This window comes from Enhydra lutris, unplaced genomic scaffold (genome assembly GCF_002288905.1).
Source record: "Enhydra lutris kenyoni isolate GAN:26980312 unplaced genomic scaffold, ASM228890v2 scaffoldscaffold2, whole genome shotgun sequence".
NCBI lineage: Eukaryota > Metazoa > Chordata > Mammalia > Carnivora > Mustelidae > Enhydra > Enhydra lutris.
This window is the reverse complement of record NW_019154086.1, coordinates 25,993,295-26,001,570: the sequence shown is the minus strand read 5'-3', so window position 1 is coordinate 26,001,570 and position 8,276 is coordinate 25,993,295. Positions and strand designations below refer to the sequence as shown.

At 34.4% G+C, this 8,276-nt stretch overlaps 1 pseudogene; it reads right to left on the bottom strand.

Moving 5' to 3' along the window:
• Positions 1 to 423: 423 nt before the first annotated feature.
• LOC111149676 lies at positions 424 to 826 on the bottom strand (annotated as a pseudogene).
• Between the last annotated feature and the right edge of the window lie 7,450 nt (positions 827 to 8,276).

Sequence of the window (8,276 nt, the reverse complement as noted above, 5' to 3'; positions counted from 1 at the left end):
CCCACAGAGACTCCACTTCTCCTATGTAATTCTTTCTTTTCAAGCCCTATTTTGCAAGTTTCTGCTATATTAGCAATGCGTGACTCCAATATCTATTTTCTTTGCTTAGTGAGACTATAGCCTTGTTAGGCTTCATTTCATGAACATTGGCAGAAAAGTGTCCCAAGGCAGAAACCTAAGAGGATCGTGGCACTCTCCGCATGTTTTCCTTCTTTCAAGGAGCACAGTCATGAGCTGCCTATTGGTCAATGCCTGAAAACTGCTGCCTGATATATTGTGTGTAACTTTATAAATAATTGTAGGGCTTTTTTCATCTTTAAAATGCATCACTTTTTCTCACACATTATAAACCTTAAGTATGTGACAGTGACATAATTTCGTCAGTAATCCTAGGACTTCCACGAGTTTTCCTGAAGCTTATAGCTAGAGTAGTCCAGTATAAAAGCTTTTTCCACAGCTATACCTTTCTTTGATGTTTGGGTTATTGAAAACAGACTCACTAGATAATTTATCTTTGGTGTAGTCCATTTCTATTCCTTGAAGTCTTAGCTGTGCTTTCTTTTTGATGAACATTCTTTTCTGCCTCTGTCTTGAACAGCTTCTTCATCAGAATCTCCTTTCCTTATACTCTAGAATAGAGAATAAGAAAAGTCATTTGAGCCCCTGGTTGAGACACCAATTTTTAGACCTAGATGTTCAGGCCTATCTTTAAGAAGTTGTTTTATCCTGTTTACTCTTGCAAGTGTAAGGGTGAAGACAGCCTAAGTGGACTACAGGGGCTTCTTGCTCACGGCCCAACAGTGGCCTAGACTAATGAAGTGAACATTCTCCCTGCCGTGCTTCCCTGGGATGGAGCTCAGGCACCTCAGCCTCTCTCCAGGGACATGGTGGCCACCTATTAAGAATTAATTTTTTTTTTTAAAGATTTTATTTATTTATTTGACAGAGATCACAAGTAGGCAGAGAGGCAGGCAGAGAGAGAGAAGGAAGCAGGCTCCCTGCGGAGCAGAGAGCCCGATGTGGATGTGGGGCTCCATCCCAGGACCCTGGGATCATGACCTGAGCCGAAGGCAGAGGCTTTAACCCACTGAGCCACCCAGGCGCCCCAAGAATTGATTTTTATGTAAGAATACGTTTGGTACCAGTTACTCTTTCATAGCCAGAAGTAAAAATCCAACCATGCCTTTGGAGTATAGTTGAAACTACTGAATGAATATTTTCTGTCTTACCATAGGTTCGAACTTATATGACAATAAGCTATTTGTGACCCATTAGTAGGGAAGGAAGTAGAAATGATTATAAACACTTATGCAGTCCTTATGAGTGCTATTTCTTTCATCTGTAAATATTATAAAACCAATGTTTTAAAGTTGTTATCAGTTTGAAATATTATATGCAAGTATCTGTCACATTGGAAGCATACAGATTTTAACATTTTCCCTAATTAAAAAAAATGTGTAAAAGTTATTACAAATGTGTGTATAAATTATTACAAATATTGAAAAGATCTGTTACCTAGATGTTCCTATTTTTCTTCAGGTTTCTTTTTTTAATACCCTGTAAGATAATTACTACCTTAAGAAATTAAATGTGGTAAAGATGCTCAATTTCCTCAAAGCAGTGACATGTACCTCTGAGATTATTCTCAAAACAGGATTATGTATAAACCAATATTTTCTCATTTTTCATTTTTTCATTAATCTCTCTCCCTAATTCAATGTTTTGCATTCATTTGTCCTTGAAAAGCAAGTCATTCTTCAACATTTTTTTCCTCGTTTCACATTCATTTCAGAGTCCATGTTATTTCACCCAGTCATCAATGCTATTCTGCAAATTGCTCTCTCAGCCAAACACTCCGAAAATGTGCATAATTCTTTAGTGTATTTTAGTATAGTAAAAAACATAATCTATATTCATATTTTTCGAAACTTTTAAGTTTAGATATCTTTGTTTTTGTTGACTTTATTTTCTTTATTCTCTCTCCCTGTAATACTTTCAAATAAAAATCCTCTCACTTTTTTTCATTTTGTAATCCTATAAGCATATTATCTTCAGAGAACTTTAGTGTCCTTTGGAATGACTTTGGACACTTCTTCACTCTCATTTACAAAGGTAGAGCTGATGGGGGAGCAAAGCAAGGGCTTGCTTACCTTTATATTTTATTAAGGTACACTACAGGTAATAGCACTGCATGTTTGACTGGCAGTTCAGTGGTCAGAGTAAGACACGGTGAAATGGCACTTTAAAGAAGCAGCTACAATACCTCATTAGGTATGATTCCATAACATTTCGGGAAGAATTTTTACCAGCTCAATAAAAGGCAAGTTCAATAGAAAACCCAGGAAGAATGATTGGCTAGCTTTCTATTTAAATAAAAAGCCACATGACTTTGTTGTCTTCCCCCCCCCCCCGCCCCTGGTTATCGCTGTGCTCATTATTGGGCTAACTCAAAAGGAACGTAGGGGTTCTTGACCTTCTTTACCCACAATTGCTGAGCATCCTTCAAGAACTATGATCATTCTTTAACCTGTTTGTCAGAAGTGACCAAGCGGAGAGCCTCTTAATGCATTTTAATTTTGAAAACTCTTTTTTCCCCCCTCAAGAGACCAAGCCTGAGTGGGCAAGATTTTAATATCAAAGAGTAGTTACAACTTTTCTATTTTACTTTAAATTGATTAGTAAGTAAATTTATTGAAAAATATTAAGTTAACTTAAACCTTTTATCAATATAGTAAGTAGAAAACAGGAACCATCTTCCAGTAAGAAATGGTTTTTAAAAAAATACAATGAAACCACCACAATATGGTTACCTTCCCACCTAATATATGCTTACAGGAGGTTCTGAGACCAAGGCCTACATCTTTTTTACAGAAGAGAGATCATGTTTTAGAGTCAGGGTTGTTAAGTATATCTTTGTGTCAAAGTGGGACATTCATCATGATGCAATCAGGATTGAAACTAAGCTGGAAGGAGAATCATTTTCTCATTAATGTGACCCAATGTAATATAAAGCTGTCTCTTTAATACCTAAAATCATCTCTAAACCAATAGTGGCACTTGCCCTACATGTTTGGACAGGCTACCCTAGGAAAAATCTTCTTAATTCTAGAATACTAATTTCACAGTTACCTGAATCTCCCCTGCATCTTTACCAATCACTGATTATAAAGTATAATTAGTCTTAAAAATATAGAGACCCCAATGAAAAAATAGTGTCCTTTGGAATATTTACTAAATAAGGAAAATTATCAGTCATTTTTTTTTTCTGGTTGTGGTTTTTAGCATAGTGAACAAATATGTTTAGTTTTAAGAGTCCTAAAGACGTGATCAGGTTCAATCAGATGATAGGTCATTACAAACTGCAACATTGTCTACAAATTCAGCAGACCTGAGGAACAGAGCTGTTGTTTTAAAGATTTTTTATTTATTTATTTGACAGACAGAGATCACAAATCGACAGAGAGACAGGCAGAGAGGGAGGGAGGAAGCAAGCTCCCCTCTGAGCAGGAAGCGCGATGCTGGGCTTGATTCCAGGACCCTGAGATCATGACCTGAGCCAAAGGCAGAGAATCTAACCCACTGAGCCACCCAGGCGTTCCCAGAGCTGGTGTTTTAAAGATTCAAGTTTTTAAACAGAAACTGGTCCTCAGTCATATATTTAACAATCATTTTCTTTAGCTGAGGCTTTAATGAATCTCTAGTTTTTGAAGGCAATCATGATTGCCCCAAAGATTTCTCTTTTTTTCCTGTAAAAGTCACATTCACACACATGCACAGAGATACATGCATCCACACAAATAGTGCCCTGAACATAGTCAAAATTCTATGTCAGAAGGCAAGCAGGAGACTGAAAACAGAAAATAGACACTAAGTGTCAAGATATTTCACAAGGTAAGAACTCCAAAAATTAAAAGAAAAAAAAAAAAGCTTCTGGAGTCAGAGTTGCAGTAGAGTGCACAGGAAAACTTTCACTGCAGTATTGTTTATTGCATCACACTTTTCCCTCCTAGGCCAAAGCAATAGACTGAGCCTCCAGCATACTCACAGACATATCTCAATTTCTGAAAACAGGCTCAGACTCTGCTCTGGACCTGCTGATAGGCAGAAGGAGCTCACAGTCTGATTTGAAGAGTATTTGGGGGAAAAGAAAAGTAAAAACCCTTCCCCACAACAATTATTAATCATTTCCCATGCATCAATATATAGATTTTTGTAAGGTCTGTCAGTCTAGGAAGCCATTCTTTACCTCTATCCACCCTAGTAAACTCCTATTATTCCTTAAAGCCAGTCCAAATAATCTTCTTTGTGTCAATTCTTAGGTTCAAACTTCTTTCGCCTGTGCTTTCACATCCCCCTGTTATAAGATTTATTGTTTCCTTTTATGGTTTTTACTTGATTGCTTCCCTCACTAGTGTAGAGGCAGTATTCTGAATCAACTCCTGATAGGCTCAAATACCAGCTTGACTTTTTAATTAGTTTTGGGACTTTGGGAAAGCCTTTTTTTTTTAATTTCTTTAAAATTTTATTTTATCTTTTTAAATTTTAATTGCCTGATTCCTTAATTAAAATGAAAATAATGTCATTTTAATTTTTTTCTGAAGATTAAACAATGTATGCAAAATGTAGAGCACATATCTGAGACTCCATGAATGGTGATAATTAGTGTTGTTATTTTTTTTAAACTTTGAGTTTAGAAAAAGGGTCACTTCCTATCTTTAAGAGCTATAAAACTGGTGTATATAACTTACTTATATATTATGTTATCTATCTATATACGTCCCATTTAATTTTATTAATTGAAAATATACAAATATTTGCAAGGCAGGAGGAAAGTTTGGGACCACCACCACCCACCACTCCCCATATTCTTAATTCCTGCTTTGAACATCCTCTGGCCCAGGTAACGTGTGAGGTTTCTAAGTGAGATATATAGTCACCTCACTTACACAGGAAGAACCACTTAACTCATGAAACATGGCCATTTTGTAATTGGATAGTTACATTGTTTATATAATATTTTTCATATACACACTGCTCAAGGCATTCATAAATAAAGACCATTAGTTTGTTAAGCAGGAGTTCTGCATGGGTATTATAGTCTTGTAAGAAGAGTGATTGGATTACAGAGCCTATTTAACCACAGACTTATTACATATGTTTGATAAAAAATGTAAAATTACTATTTCTCCACTATATTTCTTTTTAAATTATGTGCATGTATCATTTGTATGTATTCCTTTTCTAATCTGGTTTAGTAGCTTATAACGTAATTACAATTGTGCATCTTTAATTCTTATGGTCAGTTTCTGGAATTGTCTATATTAGCTTCAAATCTGGCTCCTTTCCTTCGGAGTTCTTCCTTTTTCATATTTAACCACATTGACCAAGAGTATCTGGGGCTTAGTCAGTCCAAAAGATATCAGACCCGCTTCCAAATATTAGACATACAGAGAGAAATGCAAAGTGTAATTCATTTACAGTATTAAACCTTGGCCTCTGTCACTTGGTGTCAGTGATGACGACTCCATCCACACGTCATGGAAGATTTCCTGAGTTGATGGCCGTCACTCTCACATCCTAGCTCAGCCTCCATGCTACACCTACCCTGCAAAGTGCCACTATCAGTCCTTTCCATACACTCCTTTGGCTATTTACTTAAACAGAGAAAAATGTGTACTTCTACGCAGGCAGAACTGTGTTACCATAAAAATACCAGGACTGTTAGAACACAGAGATAAAAACAGATATTCAACATTCATATACCTACAAAATAAATCTAATTGGTACCCAAATCCCCTCCTTTTTTCTATCTGGCTTTAGTTCTCATAAACTAATATTTGCTCACTTGCACTACCAAGTGGAGCCACTCAAGTGACTAAAAAAACCTAGTAGCTGTGCTGAGTCAAGGTGACATTTTATCTTTATCTTTCAGAGAGGATATGGGAATGTCACCCACATATAAGTACATTTATACATAAAATAAGCCCATATAATACTTATTTCATTGAACGCAATGTCTTACATGTATTAAGTATTGTTTAAACTGTAGAAATGTATTGGTTTACTAAGTATAATTTAGTTTATACTTTTTATTGAGAATGTGTTCAATCAATTTTAGGTATATCCTTAATGTAAATTTTTGAGACATGTCTTATTTGGCAGAGACTGTGCTGAGTACTTTACATATATTTTCTCATTATATCAACTATACGTAGTGCACATTATTATTTCCACTTAACAGGAAACTGAGTTTTAAAGGTTTAGATGAATTGCTCATAGTGTCTAATGGAGTCAGAATTTGAATCCATTTCTTTCTGACTCTAAAAGTAAAGTGTTTAGCCAGCATGACAATATTAACTTTCTGCTTATTAGAATGCAAATATCCCTGTAATGCACTATATAATAACTCCCTGACCTTAATATGAATGTGTTTCATAGATCGCTTTCCTCTGTAACATAACAAATTGTATGTTAGGAGGGTATGTATGTAGGCAAAAGAAGGAAATACATAAATGGTAGAACAAAAGAGAAAGGAGAGCAACTATACCGAAATCAAGCAATCTGACTTCCTTTATTATTTTGCTTTGCTTCAAGGTACTAGGATTCAATCATTTTGAAAATAAGCATTTTTAGAAAATAAGTACTTTCACAGTTTCATTACAACATACATCACACATATGAGCACAGAAAGATACAGACATGTCAGGTTGACATGCAAACTCAGTACAGATTTATTAAAGACTATAGATTATTTGTTTTTAATCTCCCTTCCCCTCCTATAATGTCTGGATTTTATAAAATAAGAAAATTGAAATTTTTAAGGACTATTCAGTTTTGTCTTATGAACTCAGAAATTTTATGTAAAATGTTAAGGTAGAATTTCATAACTATATTTGATATTGATCTATTCATCTATTTACCTCTATTTAACTCAGAAGCCTTCCACACTTCAGAGGGCAACAAAGATTATACATGCATTTAAAAATTTTTAGAATTTGAAAAATTATTCAAGGTTGTTTTTATTATGTAATATGTGTTTGCAATAACAAAATAACCATGAGAGATAACATTTAAATTTTAAAATGAGATGTGAAGGTTATTAGCTAATACTATGATAGTAGTCATATCAGAAGATGTGACTGTATCAAATCAACATTTTATATTACTTAAACCAAAACAAAGTTGTATGCCCATTATATCTCAATAAGGCTGAAAAAATACAATTTAAGATGAAAAATCATTCAGGCAAAATTTTTATTGGGTAGATGGGTATTTAAACAATTTTAGAAATGAGAGCCACACTATTTCTATGTGTTGGGTATGTTTTCATGTACATTATATTGTCGATGTATTAACACTTATAAATAAAAACATTTTGAACTTAAAAATTAAGATTTCTAGTTAGTTTTTGATAACATGGTAAGACATGGTTTTTATAATTTCAGTTGCCTAAGAGCATATTGAAAACAGGATCTTGCCATATTCATTTTTGAATTTCTAGTGCTTCTTAAAATACCTGACTTATAGTATCTATTCACTAAATTGAAGAACTTTGAAATAATAGTTAAACATAAATATTAATATAGTTTATTCAAAAGTATTTTGACCAAATATTTCTTAATATTTCAATTGCATCTAGATACTGATTTAAAAATTTCATTTCTTGCTATCACATTCAACATGTTACATGCATATGGCATTCAACCTGTCTTTGTAATGGTCTAATTAATATATTTCAATTTCAGAATTGAACATTAATAGTTAATATGAATTTTAATATGCATCATTTATAGAGCTTGATATTTCCCTATTCCACATTTTTATCAATTTATTTGTAATATGTAAATTTGTATGCCCTTTTCTTAGAGTGTCATCACTGATGAGATTACCATTTCCAGGGCTGAATGGAACTGAACATGTAACTAACCTCAGTGAATTCTCTAAGCCCTAGTTGTGTGACCTCTGCTACCCTTTCTTTGCCTCCTCCCTCCTTTAGTTAGGACACCTGCTTCACAGCCATTGGACCAATTTTAACTTATTTTCCTGTATAAAACAAAACAAAACAAAAATAAATAAATATAAAATAAAATGAAACAAAACAAAAAAATGAGGCAAAACCAAATAACAAAAACCAAAATTAAAAGTTACTGTATTTAGGGAAACCTGGGTGGCTCAGTCAGTTAAGAAGCCAACTCTTGATTTTGCCTCAGGTCATGAACTCAGGGTCCTGGGACTGAGCCACACCTTGGGCTCTGTGTTCAGCAGGGAGTCTGATT